General features: G+C 35.5%; 1 protein-coding gene across 3 annotated transcripts in view; it reads right to left on the bottom strand.

The window, feature by feature from the left end:
• The window catches only part of LOC135079038 (potassium voltage-gated channel protein Shaw), a 113,933-nt gene that overhangs the window by 32,881 nt on the left and 64,062 nt on the right, over positions 1 to 16,990 (bottom strand). For all 3 annotated transcript variants that reach the window (XR_010258707.1, XM_063973668.1, XM_063973670.1), the window contains exon 2: positions 5,833 to 5,892. The gene's annotated coding sequence lies outside the window, so the exon portion shown is untranslated. The remainder of the gene's footprint in view (positions 1 to 5,832; positions 5,893 to 16,990) is intronic.

The raw sequence follows: 16,990 nt of genomic DNA, 5'->3' as shown, positions 1-16,990 counted from the left end.
ATGAAGTAATTTTGTTGTGTATCTCCGAGGTGCTCAGCATTTGATGAGTATTTTAAACGCCTACGCAGGAGAATAACATGGTCGGGACGCCCACTCAGGTTTGGGACTGAGTCTGTTCACATAAAACCGTAATGAGAATACTGAATGGAATGAGTCCAATCATCAATAAATATCGTAAAGTGTAATGTGCGGTACATGAACGAAGTCGTTTATTGAAACTTCCTATTTTCAATTTAGTTTTGTAAAGAACTGCCTATTTTCGCACATATAAATTGTTTACATAGTAAAATTATATATTTTGGCTGACATGGAGTAATAGTATCGTTTTAACTGAAGATTGAGATTTATTTTATTCATTTGATAATTCTACACCAACAGCAAAACACATAAGATAATCACAGCATACATTATCAGATTTTCGGTTTAAATATGTAATTTAAGTTTTTAAACAATCAGTCGACCATCAGCTAAGGAATGTACTATGACGTTTACCTACTTGTTATAACATAAAATATATTTTAAAATTATAATTTAATGGTTTATTCAACTTTATTTTAAAGGAATTCAAACTTTTCGCACTTAAGACGTGAATATGTCGTGTCGAACTTGTTTATTGTAACACCTTTTAACACATAGTCTATGAAATAATTAATATTCTATTGTTTTTTTTATTTTTTATTTCTGTCTTACCATACCATGTCATATTGTCCTGAGGGTACTATTTTATCCTACTTTTCAACCGACTTAAAAAAAAAGGAGGAGGTTCTCAATTCGACCCGTATGTTTTTTTTTTCTATGTTTGTTACGCGATAACTCCGCCAATTATGAACCGATTTGAACAAATCTTTTTTCGGCGTATAGGTAATACCTTAAGGGTGGTCCCATTTAAATTTAATAATAGAAAAAACAACCCCCAAGGGTGGAAAATTGGGGATGAACTTTTTATCATCATCATTAACATCATCATTAACATTATTATTAAATTGTAAATATTTGCATGCCATTTATAGTAAGGTAAAACATGAGCACAGTTATTATTATTATCTATCCACATATATGTATATCACCATGTTTTAAGCAAATAAATTTATTTGATTTGATTTTGATTTTTTGATTTTTTTATACGCAATATCTCCGCCGATTATAAATCAATTTGAACGATTATTTTTTTGTTGAATAGGTATTATCAAAAGAGTGGTTTCATGCGAATTTGAAGAAAATATTTCACCCCCAAGGGTGGAAAATTGGGGATGAACTTTTTTATACGCAATATTTTTAATTCTTAGTTTTTTTTTGTGTTCACGCATTTGAAGTCGGTTTTATTTTTTAAAAAAGTTAATTATGGTACTTTCTGTTTGTAATGTGTGTTTCTGTTATGCAAATAAACGTTTTATCTATCTATCTATCTATTCTATCATATTCCCAGCTGTGGGTTCTCAGTTATTCCCAGTTATTTCAGACATTAAACAACACTAACATAAACAATATAATTTGCTATCAAAGGCGGTTCTCGCTAATTGAACGGGGGCAAATAACCGAAAACATTACGGTAAACGATAATACAGTTAACCCTTTCACGCATATGGGACACATTTGTCCCCGCATAGTTTTTACGATTTACAGTAATACTAGTTAAGTTAAACCCTTTGTAGTTTAATATTCTTCAATTTTATTATTATCTTTTATAATTATGCGTTGTAAATAATGAAAAACGCGATTCCTTGTGTAAAAAAATACTGGCACAAAATGTGAAAAAAAAATTCGTTAGACGTCAAAATTAAAAAATATTTTAATATTACTTAGCGGCTGTTTGGCCATTACTTTTCTTCCGATTTACATTCACTAATAAGTATAATTATCGTTTTATTACATATTTTCCATTTTCTTCGTATGTATAATGAATATTATGTGAAAATCTCTATTGGGACACGGGTGTCCCTATGTGCGTCAAAGGCAACTTGGTTCTTACTAAGGATATTGTTTGCCTCGTTATAATTTGTATGTTTATATTGATGTTTTATTTATAATTCATACATATTTTTTGTAAATCATTTGTCTTCAAATCGACTTGAAGAAATTTCGCTCAGGAAAGACGAATTTTAGAAGTCATGATGACTGAAAATAGTGACAACGAGGGTGGTTTACTCCCTGATGAAAGGGTGTCTACTGCTGGACAGAGGCTTTCCCCGGGGATTTTCACAACAATCGTTCCTGTGCTGCTCGTATACATGAATGTACATGAGCAGCACAGGAACATGAGGCCTGCCACACTACGTCTTCCTATACGTGGGCGCCACTCGAGAAATTTTCTGCCCAAACGGCCATCACTTCTGCGAGCTATGTATGTGCCCTGCCCATTGCCGCGATAGTTTGGTAATTATGCGAGCTATGTCTGTTACTTTGAGTCTCCTGCGGACTTCCTCATCACCCTTTGGGTGACTTTGAGCCTTCTCATAAGGCCCATAGTGAAGGAACACGTCTCCGTTCCGTGCGTCATCGCCGCCAAGCCAACACACATTGGTCAAAGACTTTCAGTCAAAGGTCCTGAGACACTGCGGTATTTTGGGTAAAAAGATGTCGCGAAGCCTCTCGGATGTTGTCCCCCCAAGTAAGATTCAACGTTGTAGTCACGGCACGGCTGAGACCTTGGAAGACCTAGAATCAATGCTCTATGGCCTCAGTACAGGCTTTCAATAAATGGGATTCAAAATAAACATGGACAACACGAAACAATTATGTCAAATATCCGTGTTACACGCACTCCTCTGCACGCTGGAGACTACACTCAAAGTTGTTCTTGAAACAAACAGTTTAGTTAGGTAGGTCTAACTTCAAGAAAGAAGTCTATGATGAGATGAAGATCAAATATAAAAATACGTAAGATATGATGCTATCTATTATAAATTTCTTATTATAAATATTAAAAATAAGCTTATTGATTAAATTTGATGTGCATTTTTAGTGTGATTTGTATTTATTTTGCAATAAAAGCGTCGAAGTATTTTATTTTCAATATATGAGGGAATGTATACCTTAACGCATATAGGGACATATGTGTCCCCGACTGAAAAACACTGAAATACATAGCACTTATATTTTCTGTACTACTTTTATGTTAAATTAGACTAAAATAAATAGATATAACTAAAGAAAAAAGAATTTTATGGTTTGGAATAGTTATAAGCGTGTAAGGGTTAACAGACGGTTTAGGGCAGCCTCGTAAGAGTTTTAGGGGCTTCTTAAAGAACGAAGCGAATACTAAATTGAATTTTATGCTTAGGTCAAGGCTTTGATTGGTCAAAATTAATATTTGGACCAATTACAGGAAATAATCTACTGATATTATCAGGTCGTCGGTCGACCTTGTAGGTGGACGTCCCACGCTGCGTTTTCCAGTACGCGGCCTCCATTCCAGAACCTTTCTGCCCCATCGGCCGTCAGTTCTGCGTACTATGTACCCTGCCCATTGCCACTTCAGCTTGCTAATCCGTCGGGTAAGCTAATCATCGTAAAGGTAGCAGGGAAGCGCTGGACGCAGGCCGCTACCAATCGATCAACATGGAAAGCATTGGGAGAGGCCTATTTTCAGCAGTGGACGTCCTATGGCTGAAATGATGATGATGATGATGATGATTATCAGGTACAGGTTGTCCCATACAAGTAAAAATCATTCAACTCATGATTTTTCATACATAATTTGCCAGCCTGTAACTTCTATACCCCATTTGAATTCAACATTGAGCTTTCGGTAAGGCAAAATGTGCATTATAATAAAACTACTGATGCCCTATTTAGTCATAACCGATACTGGGTTTTTACGTTACTTGCAAACACATTGTACCAGAAAAAACAAAGTTCCCCTATTTCCCAAACTGTAATACTCATAGTTCGTTTACCCAAATTAGTTGTGCCTACTAGGTCTTAGCATGAAATTGGCTTCTGTAATAAATGAATGGCATCGTGCCAGCCCTACTCCGTTGCCATGGCAACAGTCCTGTTAATTGCCGAATATCGTGCTGAGTGTCTCGAGCAACCTGCAATAACTTACGCTCGAATAGTTTACATTTTACTGCTAAATAGGCAAGTGAGATTGGTTTTGATTTGTACTAAAATGAATTATTACACGGTCCTGTTTTGTATAGCTTTATTTTACACCCTGGTGTATACTTGCTTTGAATCATACTTACTTACACATTTATTGGTAGTTAAATTACTTCTATTTTTTAACCGACTTCAGCAGGTTCTCAATTCGGTTGGTTGGTATGTTTTTTTTTTACATAAAATCAATTACTGTTCGTTAATCTCACTAAAACTGAACAAAATCTTGATGAATTAAAATGATTTCTTTGATTGTAAAAAAAAGTCATTCCTTTCCCAGAAAATTTTCAGTTTCCGAAGAAACTGAATGACCTTTTTTTCGGGAGATTTGCTAATTTTGATCATGAAAATCCCCTCTACTATTCAGATTTCAGATTTCATTCGTATGTTGGATTTATTCAACAAATATCATATTCATTACAAGTTTTCTTTGTTTTTTCATATTCCTTATTGGTTTACTTTTTTGTATGAGTTTTATACGTAACCAAGGTATTCGCACACAAATTACACTTGCGCACAAAATCGCTGTATAAAAGGAAACAGAATCGAAAAAATAAAAGAAGATGATTTTCAAACACTTTCATTCAAAGACAGTTGCTCAACGAGTTTAAAGGGACGCAGAATTTTGCATCTAAGAAAGAAATAAAGAAATGTTTTATTACATTCGCTTATTACATTTGAGAAAACAGATGTCTTTTGTCTAATTTGAGGGATTTCGACGAAAATTCGTTCGTTAATCTCACTAAAACTCAACAAAATCTTGATGAATTAAAATGATTTCTTTGATTGTAAAAAAAAGTCATTCCTTTCCCAGAAAATTTTCAGTTTCCGAAGAAACTGAATGACCTTTTTTTCGGGAGATTTGCTAATTTTGATCATGAAAATCCCCTCTACTATTCAGATTTCAGATTTCATTCGTATGTTGGATTTATTCAACAAATATCATATTCATTACAAGTTTTCTTTGTTTTTTCATATTCCTTATTGGTTTACTTTTTTGTATGAGTTTTATACGTAACCAAGGTATTCGCACACAAATTACACTTGCGCACAAAATCGCTGTATAAAAGGAAACAGAATCGAAAAAATAAAAGAAGATGATTTTCAAACACTTTCATTCAAAGACAGTTGCTCAACGAGTTTAAAGGGACGCAGAATTTTGCATCTAAGAAAGAAATAAAGAAATGTTTTATTACATTCGCTTATTACATTTGAGAAAACAGATGTCTTTTGTCTAATTTGAGGGATTTCGACGAAAATTCGCGTTTAGATGAGCAAGTGTCCTTTGTTGTTAGAGAAAAAAGCGCGTTATTTAGTATGACAGAGCTGGATTGTAGACTTTACAAAACAAGTCCTGGTAGAGTACTTAGTTGTTTTTTCATTCAATTTAAGTATCTTTTCATTATTAAGACGTATCAAATCTGGCAAGAACTAAATATTCATTTATACGTATACCTACACAATTTACTTACTAATACATGCGACAGTAACTCTATCTGTCTGTCACCATGTTCAAGCTTATAACTATTAGACAAAAGATCATAATTATTATTTGCTATAGAATAGAGATAGGTTGCGACCAAGAGAAAAACAGAATAGTCACCCGAATGTGCCAGAAGGCGGATTTTTTTTTATCCTGGGTTTGAGAAAGGGGAATTCGAGCATTAAATTCAAACAAGCGAAGTCGCGGGCTATAAGCTAGTAATAATATTGCAATTTATAGTTGACAAATACCTGATGATTAAAGGTCCGGCGGCAATCTTTGCGACCACCAGATGCGGGTGTGTGGGTGGCCTGGAAAGAAACAAAACGCATATTAATATCTTTGGTTAAATAAGCATTTTTAGGAAAATGTTTTTTGACAACTAAGTCTCTCGCATGCGAGCGGCGCAGGACCGGTCTTTGTGGAAATCCTTGGGGGAGGCCTTTGTCCAGCAGTGGACGTCTTTCGGCTGAAACGAACTAACGAACGAACTAAGTCTCTAAACATTTTCAATTTTTTTAGACTACTATCTTCTACCTACTTCTACTTGATATCAGACCACTCATACTTCTGTGTTCTTCAACTGTGCCTATTAGTCATTAATGAACAGTGATTTGACAGACAACAACGTAGTTGAACTGTGTGGCGTTCACTTTCAAATAGGTAAGTATTCGTAAGAATTGGTAAAGAAATACCGTGATGACTTTTCCTAAATGATGATACAAACAAAAGTAGCAATGTATTAACAATCCTTAACAAATTCCTTATCCAGAACAAACCCGTAAGCAATTCGCCATCTAAACACTCACAAATTAGCAATCTTACCGGCAGTGATGCCCGTAACGCTGTGTTTACGCTACGGACAGACTAACAGACGCATTGCTTGGTCATAATATGAATAGGAACAGTACAATCGATGTATTTGACAATTTTTTTATTTACAAAGAGAAAGCATTTAAATAGCATCTCACCTGATGGAAAGTGTGACTCTATGAGCCTTAATGTTTCGTGTATGTGTGCTTCGAGGCCTCGTAGATATTTGTAACACACGATATTTAGGGTAAAAACGTAAAAAGTATACAATAAATTATTTGTAAATCATTACGTAGAAATTGTTTTGTTTAAAAATTCGAAAGTCGATGCGAGAGAAAAAAAACAAAAGAATAGCGAAATCTTATTGTCGTCGAAAAAAGAATATAGTTTTCTTGGTGGCCAGTGTCGCGAGCGAGACCAAAGAGGCGGCCGTTTTTTTAATTTTAATGATTTTTCATGAATGAAAAGTTTCGTTTCGTTCCGTGTGCCATCTTGTGTTGATGTCAATGTGTGTTAAACAATCGAAAATATTGAAGTCTTTCAGTTCTAAATATTGAATAATTTCATTTTCAACCGACTTCAAAAAAAGGAGGAGGTTCTCAATTCGACCCGTATGTTTTTTTTTTCTATGTTTGTTACGCGATAACTCCGTCAATTATGAACCGATTTGAACAAATCTTTTTTCGGCGTATAGGTAATACCTCAAGGGTGGTCCCATTTAAATTTAATAATAAAAAAAACAACCCCCAAGGGTGGAAAATTAGGGATGAACTTTTTTATACGCAATATCTCCGCCGATTATAAACCAATTTGAACGATATTTTTTTTGTTGAATAGGTATTATCAAAAGGGTGGTTTCATGCGAATTTGAAGAAAATATTTCACCCCCAAGGGTGGAAAATTGGGGATGAACTTTTTTATACGCAATATCTCCGCCGATTATGAACCAATTTGAACGATTATTTTTTTGTTGAATAGGTATTATCAAAATTTTTTAATTTTTAGTTTTTTTTTGTGTTCACGCATTTGAAGTCGGTTATATATTTTTTAAAAGTTATCTTTATTATGCTTTGAAACCTTTGCTTTGTTTTTATTACATGCTGATTAAATACACCTTTCTGGGTCTTTTTATGTTGCGGCCAGTGTTACGCAAACATTGGCGCAAACGACTGGACTGTTTAGTGTATAAATCGTTACTCGGCTGTAATGTGACTGGTGTGGTTTGGAAGATATAAATTGTGTTCATCATAGACCCGATCATGGTTCTTAGTCTTTATCATAATAGAGTAGCTAGTGCGTCAGACTTGCAACGGGGGTACTTTACAAAACATTTTATTGACAATGAAAAATATTTCAACTAACAACTGCAACACAAAACCTTTTTTTGAGTCTAAACAGAAAGAAGCTAACGTTCTATGACGTCTATTGCTTATTATGTAGTGAGAGTGTAGTACACATTATTAAACAAACTTAAGGTAAACGTTATTGACTTCTAATATCATCATCTAAGGCTTTCTTACTCTAGCAAAAATTTAGACTAGCGATTACCAAACTAATTAAATTAATTAATGAACCTATCAAGTGAGTTTAAGACTGAATCAAGTTTATTGCGTCGTTTCATGGGTCAATATTACTTGACTTTTTTGGGCTTTTCATTGCCAATTTATCTGAACCAAAGAGCATATTATAATAATAATTATAATTAATTAATTGAAAAGTCTGAAATATTTTAAGTTAAAGGACTATAATAAGCATAATATGAAGCTTAAAAGTCACTATTTCACAAAGATTATCCAAAAGTTGTGACGTCGCATCTAAAATAAACTTATAATTTATTCAGCGCTCATCAAAGTTAAGAGACACCGGCCCCGGGACCCGGGTAAGATCCCTGGGTATTTTATAATAAACTAGCTGTTAGCCTGTCTGTCTGTTCGCTTTGTCTAGCACAGAAAGACTATCGCACGGGTTGGTTAAAAACCGGAGTAAAAACTGTTTTAAGGCTTCTTCATTCATGAATCACTCAATCTTTAAAGGTAGAAACTTGGTGAGTTCAACATCATTTCAGCCATAGAACGTCCCGTGCTGCACATAGGCCTCCTCCAATGATTTCCATATTGCCTGGTTGGTAGCGACCTGCATCCAGCGATTGGAACTTTGTGGCCCTTATACTACTTAGTAAAGAATTTGAATTTTGAGTTTCGAAGTTAATTACGATATTTACTTCTAAAACTGTAATTTTGCTGGAGATCACAATCGAAATATTAGAACTAGCCGAACTTTTTAAAGTTGTACAAATTGCGAATGAATTGAGTTTTAGCCAAATTACTTCGTGCTGGGGTATCATCTTCAAACTTAGGCAGTTTTGGAGCAAAATTGTTATTTTTAATAGTTTGGTATAATTAAGTCGTAAAACCAATTCCCACAGCTATTTGATTTATCAACGCCTATACAGGATGTAACAAAAGAAAGAAATATTAAATTGGAACAAATAAACAGTTGAGTAATTTTTCAGGTCTTCAATCTTGAAATTATAAAATGAAACTTTTAATTCTTAAGATAACGTCAATCAATGTAATGATAATGAAAGAGCCTTTATTTTGTTCATAAATTGACCTCGTGAAACGTCAAACACTTGCACATTTCACACACGAAACGCTTTACAATATGAAGCAGTTGCAGTTTTGTTCAGTTGGTAAATCAAGCGAAACATTGTAGCTTCTTTATTTGTTGTTGTAATAGATGCTATTTTGCTACAAAACGGTTTGTCTGATATGAGTTTTCGTAGTTTACTAGACGGTAAACGATAAAATTAATGTAACTTAGTAATTTTAAGTAGGTATCTAATTTCTTATGTGTGACTGGATGTCGGAGTCATGAGAAATTTCTTTCTCACTTTACATCATTGATATGGTCAAATTATTTTTTGAAAACATACTTTTTATTTATATTAATGTAGGCTTGTAACACGAAATGTAAATTTTAATGAAGAAAAAAAAAACACTTCTTTCTAGCCATATAAACCCATTTAGTTTTCAATACCCGTAAAATAAATACCTGCTAGCTAAATTAGATGCTTCGGAACTTAACTTGACAGGTCAGTGTTTACAATGACAGTGATTCTACCCTAAAGGTTAGACCAGACCAACGCGTGCAGCCGGCGTGCACGATGACGATGGCGATGGCGACCAGACAGCGTGTATGAATTTGTAGCGATGTGTTCACATCAACGCGTCCTGTCATTGGTCGCGGCGATCTATGCAGCGTCTGCACGCAGCGATCAGCGATCATCGCGACATTTGTCACTGTGACGTTTCTGTTTTTTAAAATCGATGTAATAAATAGTAAAGTAGGATCTGTTGAAAAGTTTTTACACAATTAAAAATGAATTATTCGTAACATACCACATAGTCTGACCTACTTGAATAATAAAAAAGGTTTTAGAATAAAGTATCAATATCAGAATTTATTTTTATGTAATAAACAAATTATTCTAGTTTTCTCGAGAACCTGCTTCTTCAACTTCATAAATAAAATTGGGATATTATCTGCAGAACAAAATAATTGAGATTGAAATGTACATGTCTGCAGCTTTCTCAAGGGCCCTAGAGCAATTCTAAGTATGCCTTAAATAAAAACCTAATTAAAGTCATCAAACGTCTCAGTCATTAATTTAGTGCCACTAGAAACACCTAGTTGATCAAAACTGATGTCTTTTTGTATTTTTGGGTTATTATTAAAGACAAAAAAGATATTTGGACTATTATGTAGGTACTCTGTGGTTTGGGTGCATAATGTAATTTCCTTTGCCTTAAAAAAAGTAAATGTCAAGATGACTGTTGCACCAAAAATGAAATTGAAATTGATTGAAAATTGATTTTGATAGATGTTGTGTTGAGTTCTGTGTAGTTTTGTGCGATTTAACGATAAGAACGACAATGGTAAAAGGTAATGGGGGCAAATTTTTTCCCTCAAGGAAAAAGATGAATTGGTTTTAATCTTACTTGCCCACAAGGATACTGTACGAGCACGTCAGCATCGACCGCGACCTACAACATGCTAGCCGACTGGCCCATGAACCCTGAACGAACGTGCACCGTAGGCACTCTACACCGACGGCACATTGGACTGGACACATTGAATTGTGTACATTATGTAAATCTTGTATATAGCAATAGCATAACAGTAATAAACCAGATATCAACCGTCCGCGTTGTGTTTCATTTCCCCCACTGAGGCTAAGAAAGCCTTAATGCAGTCTTCCTTCCTATCAAACCTTTCTTTAAATCTAATTAAAAGGTATTGTTAGGGCTCTAGGGACTACAAACGAAGCCAGAAATATAGCTTGGTTATGAGTAACCAATACCTACTACCTATACCGCATGTAATCCTGTCTCATTCTTTAATATATGGCCGCCTGAATAAACTTGAGTGAAAAAGTGTTTCCATTGTCTCAATTGCATCAAAAGCTCCAAACAAATCATTTAATTCAGTTTCCATTTTGCCGATTAAGCGTGATTGACAATATGCGTGACAGTTGTGGTGACAGTGACAACCTGCACGCGCAGTGATCGCCATCGCGGTCGCGGCAGTGTGAAACAACTTTTGCACGCGCAGTGGTCGCCATCGCCATCGCCATCGCTGCACGCGTTGGTTTGTCCGAACCTTAAGTTTGACATCAAAGCCTTATAGCCAGTATCAATACTTTGCCAGCTAGCGTGGTTGCCATGGCAACCGGTCCCAAACAAAGTAAGCCCAAGGTGACCGGTAAACGTTCGATAAACGAAATAGTCAAAACTAGCGATTGTTTGGTCAATGTACGGGTATTTTTAGAAAATTCGATATCGAAATGTTACAGACATGTTGTGTTTCACTTTTAACCTGAATATCACCTGTTGGTGATAGAGGATGAGGTATTATGTAAAGTGATTGTTTAGTCGGTACGAATAGAGCTATTTTGTTATATCTCTAAGTAGGTAGTAATAAATTTAAAAAGTGTTATATTTTACTTTTGTATTACTTTTATTTGTCACTTTAGTGCAGTGTGTATTAAAGAGTATTTATTTTTTGGCGTATTTTTAATGTAGGTATATGTAACAGTGAAATTACCCCGTGAATGTTGTAAGAGGCAACTAAGTGAGAAACATTCGAACATCAAACCTTTCTAACCTAGTTATTTAATTTTAAGCGTTAAAAGTCGCATCTTAAACTACACTCGACATCAAATAAATCGCACCTCCTGCAACAAGCATTTTCAAACGAATGCTTCCCCACTTCCCACCAATATTGGTACCATTTGAAAGCCTAGTTCTAGCCTTCATTTCATTAAAGGAAAGGTTTTTACCCCAAAAATGTGTCTCTAGAAGGATCCAGAGTCATATCTTCAAAAAATAGGTAGTTACGCTAGAGCCAACTTTTATGGCTATAAAACTGTTAAGTTGGGATTAATCGCTATCCATCTGTTAAAGAGGACACGTGAAATCATTATTTGGTTTTATAACCATAAAAATTGGTCTAATTGATCCCATAGGTGGGCCCAAAGTGAGGTATTTTTTCAAGTCACATTTATGGTATATGTTAATCATTTATTAAGAAATTAAATGTGTTTTTCTTTAATGATATTTATTGGGCTTTCAAATAACACCAATATTGTTGGGGCACCATGATTGTGTCAGAAGAAAATCGTTAAAGTTCGCGTCGCGGAAGGTGCGGTTTATTTGATGTTGAGTATAATTTGAAAATTATAAATAACTTGAAAAAATCGAACTGCCTAAGGTGGGAATTGAATTTTTCAAGTTATTTATAATTTTCTAACCTACCTACTCTAATTGCCAGTGTAGTGTCCTCTTTTTGGCTCTGGTAAATTAAAAAAAAGTGATCTTCTAGTGGAGACTACACTACTCGTACTATAATAATCATCTAAATAAAAAAGCTTTTAAGCTTTGTTCCATAGTCATTATAAAAACTGAAGAAAGACGACATTTGCAAATCCATTCATGCTTATGGGAACGCAAGCGCGCACCGTTTACGTTACGCTCTGTAACTCACGGTTACGTTTTTACCACAATCTGGTGAGAACAGCTAACCACGTCGTAGCAAAATCTTAAAATATTATCATGGCCCCCAAATATGCCATTGGCTATTCACTGAATTTAATAAATCAGACGTTAAATAATTAAAATAGTTAGACACGGGTCTTAACGTGACGTTTATTAATGAGTTACATGATTTAACACGAAAGTTTAAAATCTTATATCAGACGTTAAAATTGCACACATTTACATGCATTGTACGAGTATTGTCAATATTTTTGACAGGATAGTTATTTTATAACCGAACAGTATGCCTTGACATCGCCCCTTTTGCAATTTTAATCGAAAACAATGTACTCAACCTTAGTAAAATATGAGTTTGTTCTCTATACTGTATTTATACTACGTATTTTTTGAACACCAAGAAATTAAGTGAATAGATTTTAAAATCAATAAGACGGTTTATTATTGAATTTTGTAGCATAATAAAATTATGTGGTGTTTTAGTCTTTCATGTTGTCTCTAAACTTCATCTTGTCAAATGAGTTGTCTGTCTCCCCCTGAGCTTTGTCTCGCAGATGGCCATTCGAATCGAGTCTTCTCTGCAAATGGGCCATTACGAGACATTACGAGACACTACGAGATGCTACGAGATACGAGACTCGTAGCGATGCCCGTTCTAAGGGTAATTGTTATTTTATTGGCTTGATAACTATTGATGGTACAGCACTTCAAGACTTGTAAGAAAGGGTTTTGTATTATTGAGAATAATCCGCTCGTTTCCACATCTGTTACAGCCAATATGTGTAGCCAAGATCTGCGAATAAAGATTGTATTTCGTGGTTTACTACTATTGTTGGAACAACAAAGAAAAACGTTCGTAATTCGCACACACAATGCTGGAAGTTTGCTTAATCAATGTTATTGGTGTAAGATTCGTTGGTTATCCTTATAAATAAATAAGTAAAATAAATAATGATATCAATTAGTATGAAATACTTTGCTTTATGCCGTGCCCGAATTGATATAATATTAGTTGGAGAAGAAAAATATCTAGTTTTTTACACCTGCTTCCCACCGCTAGCAACAAAAATATTCTTAAAATAAAAACAGCACCTGTACATCATACAAAATACAAACAAAACAAAAACTTGCAACCCATTTGAGCTTAAAGAGTCTCAAACATCATCTTTACATAATATGTTTGAAAATCACGACCATTCCTCCCCACAGTGGGTAAAAGCAGACATTGTGCGTTCTCTTTACCCACTCGGCCCTAAAAATACGGGGCAAAGTGACCTTGCCCGGGCGTGACTCAGCTTGGTAACAAGCCTTCTAGTTAGCGCGACGTTTAGGGGTAACTGGGGGATACTCAGTAGGGTTACCCGTCTTACCCCTGCAGTCGAGGTAAAGAAAAATTAATGGTGGTTCACTTGCTGAACAACAAGCTGTAGGTGACATTTTGGTACAATAAAATTTATTCTGTCAAATATCTGATATTGTGTGTGTCTAAATTGTATTTGATCCAAATAAATTATTTTTCTTTCTTTCTTTCATTGTTTAGGATGTATTTATTATTTACTTATGTGCGTAAGTTTGGTCGCTAAAGTACACGCTCAATGTGCTTTGTTATTGTGGTGACATTTAGAACAATACGTATAATTTAAGTGCTTAGGAGAAACTTGGTCTTCGACAAAGGACTAGCAATTTTTAACCTATTAGGCATTATGATAAAAATAGCCAGAAACAGACACATTCTCCCAGTCTTATTGATAATCAATTTGCGGTAAAAAATAGGTTTATCCACATCATTGCGGTCTTAGACAGTTCGAAGTTAAAATTATTCCACTTTATTGCCTTCAAAGATTTTTTTTCTTAATCTATCTGCGATCAGACATCAGCCTTTATCAGATTGGATTGAAATGGTAATAATGGCAGTTCCAGCTCTGCACATCCTATGATATTTGTGTCACCTCGATTCTTTTATAAGTTTATTCAGATTTTGGCTTTTCAGGCTCTCAAAGACTGTTTTTTTTTGTCGCGGCCTATAGGTATTTCTGAAGAGCCTACCGTTTCCACTTTACTAGTGACACGGCAGTTCACCGGCAACACCGAATGGCCGCCTCAAAATCCCCAAATCCATGTCTTTAAGGTTAATCTATCTCCTGTCAGGTTATGGCCCTGTTGGTTAGGGGAATGACATTGACATTGGTGTAGTTCTCCAGTACTTTTTACACTGTTTTCTGTTTTGTAACTTGTCTGTGTAACCTTCGGATGTTGATATTTTATTGGTCTGAATTTGCTTTGATGAGTTTGAAATATCTAAATAACATGTATAACTCAAAGGTGACTGACATAGTGATCTATTAACGGACAGCCCAAACCACTGGACGGATCGGGCTGAAATTTGGCATGCAGGTAGATGTTATGACGTAAGGGGTTTAACCCCCGGGAGTCAGAGAGAAAAAAAGTCGCGGGCGGCCGCTAGTCAAACAATAAATGCCTAATTAGATTAGATAAATAGATCATAATTAGAAAAGCCAACTTCAAGTCCAGTTATTTATAAATTTAAAGTGATATCAATGTGCTTTTATTAAGTCGATGGGTACCGGGAATAAAGCCACAATCGACAAAACACAATTTTACAGGAGAAGAGATTTAGTGTCAATTTTGAATAATTCTAAACCATTCAGGGACTGGGTAGTCAATGCGAAAAAACGCTCAACGGTTGGAATGTGCAGGTGTCAAAATGTCCATACGGACCGGTTGTTAGTGTGGCAGAAAGTATGAACGTCAAAAAGTCCCAGTGCCAAAATGTACATTGTTACCATGGTTACAATGGTTTAGTGACAAATGGTACACATCACAAAATACAAGTACAACAAAAGGTGTGATAGATAAAATGATCAACTGATATATTGTGCTCATGAATAAATTAATAAAATTAAATGTCAAAATGTTCAATGTTCTTGTAGTCTAGTCAATTTTTTTTTTTTTTTTTTTCAATAAAGTTTTTTTGGTCATTTTTACCTTGATGCATTTAAACACGTGTTCACGTTAGCTATTATACAATAAGACGCTTGTTCAAATAAACCCGAAGACATTTTAACTTCAGATCATTTTAACCATTGCTCATTTCGACGTTCATACTTTTTGCCACACTAACAACCGGTCCGTATGGACATTTTGACACCTGCACATTCCAACCGTTGAGCGTTTTTTCGCATTGACTACCCAGTCCCTGAATGTTCTAAACTACGAGGCGTATCAAAACGGTTTGTATATCAAAAGATGCGTTATTTTTTCTGGAATAACATTGAATGTGCATAAGGTTACGGTGCTTAGAATATACTTTAAAAAAGGTAGAAATACATATTGCCGCTTCATACATTGAAAGTCGGTTCCGTAAGAGTCCATTGCGGTTTTATTCCGGTAAAAAGTGTGCAATTAATCAAACAGCAATAGTGTATTGCAGCCTCGGGCGCTGATCTGAAAGATACAGTAATAGCCGTTTGCTTGTAGAAGATTTAAATAAAAGTTTTAACATTGTATATGGCACGATTATTCCGGTCAACAAATTTTAAATGATGACTGGGAATAACGATTCAATATCCATAGTGCTTTTGGTAAATCAGGCAGTTTCAAAGATAAAATTCTGAAAAAAATTCAAAAGGTGTATAGGGACCAGCACTTTACTAAAATCACTTAATCGGAAAACTGCTGCTATGGCTATTGCGGCTTTATTCCAGGCACCCATCGAAGTGATCGTTTTATGTGCATGTGACTGTTCATTATGAAACATTAATGAATCAACAACTACACGATCAATTTCAATAACATTATTAATTTATTTTTTTAATGAACAAAATTCCTAATCTAATTCTAATTAACTCAGGACTCAAATTATAGGCTTTCATTTTCACTCCTAGTAAAACCTCCACTAACTTTTAAAAGGACACATTCTAAAACAAGTCAACAATCAGAATAATAGCAACCTAAACACAAAATCACCTCGGCACATCTAGGTCGACCCACAACTTCATCCACGTAACTTCCCTAAGGCTGCCTGTCCACAGAACCTAAGCTGCGAAGTGGGTTTAGGTAACGGAGTGGTGAGCGATGTGAAAATGGTGGATTGATATTGAGCCGATTGAGCGACATAAAACCTCCGCTACGTTTCTGTGGACAGGGAATAGCGAGTACCTAGTTTACAAATTCGTACAAAACTGAGCAGTGGAGCGAGGAAACGGAATGGAAAAGCGGAATGGAGAAGTGGATTGGAGAAGTGGAATGGAGAAGCGGAGTGGAGAAGCGGAGTGGAGAAGCGGAGTGGAGAAGCGGAATGGAGAAGCGGAGTGGAGAAGCGGAGTGGAGAAGCGGAGTGGAGAAGCGGAATGGAGAAGCGGAGTGGAGAAGCTGAATGGAGAAGCGGAGTGAAGAAGCGGAGTGGAGAAGCGGAGTGGAGAAGTGGATTGGAGAAGCGGAATGGAGAAGCGGAGTGGAGAAGCGGAGTGGAGAAGCAGAGCGGAGAAGCGGAGTGGAGAAGCGGAGTGGAGAAGCGGAGTGG

Source organism: Ostrinia nubilalis, chromosome 15 (genome assembly GCF_963855985.1).
Source record: "Ostrinia nubilalis chromosome 15, ilOstNubi1.1, whole genome shotgun sequence".
Classification (NCBI taxonomy): domain Eukaryota; kingdom Metazoa; phylum Arthropoda; class Insecta; order Lepidoptera; family Crambidae; genus Ostrinia; species Ostrinia nubilalis.
This window is presented reverse-complemented; position numbering and strand designations above follow the sequence as displayed.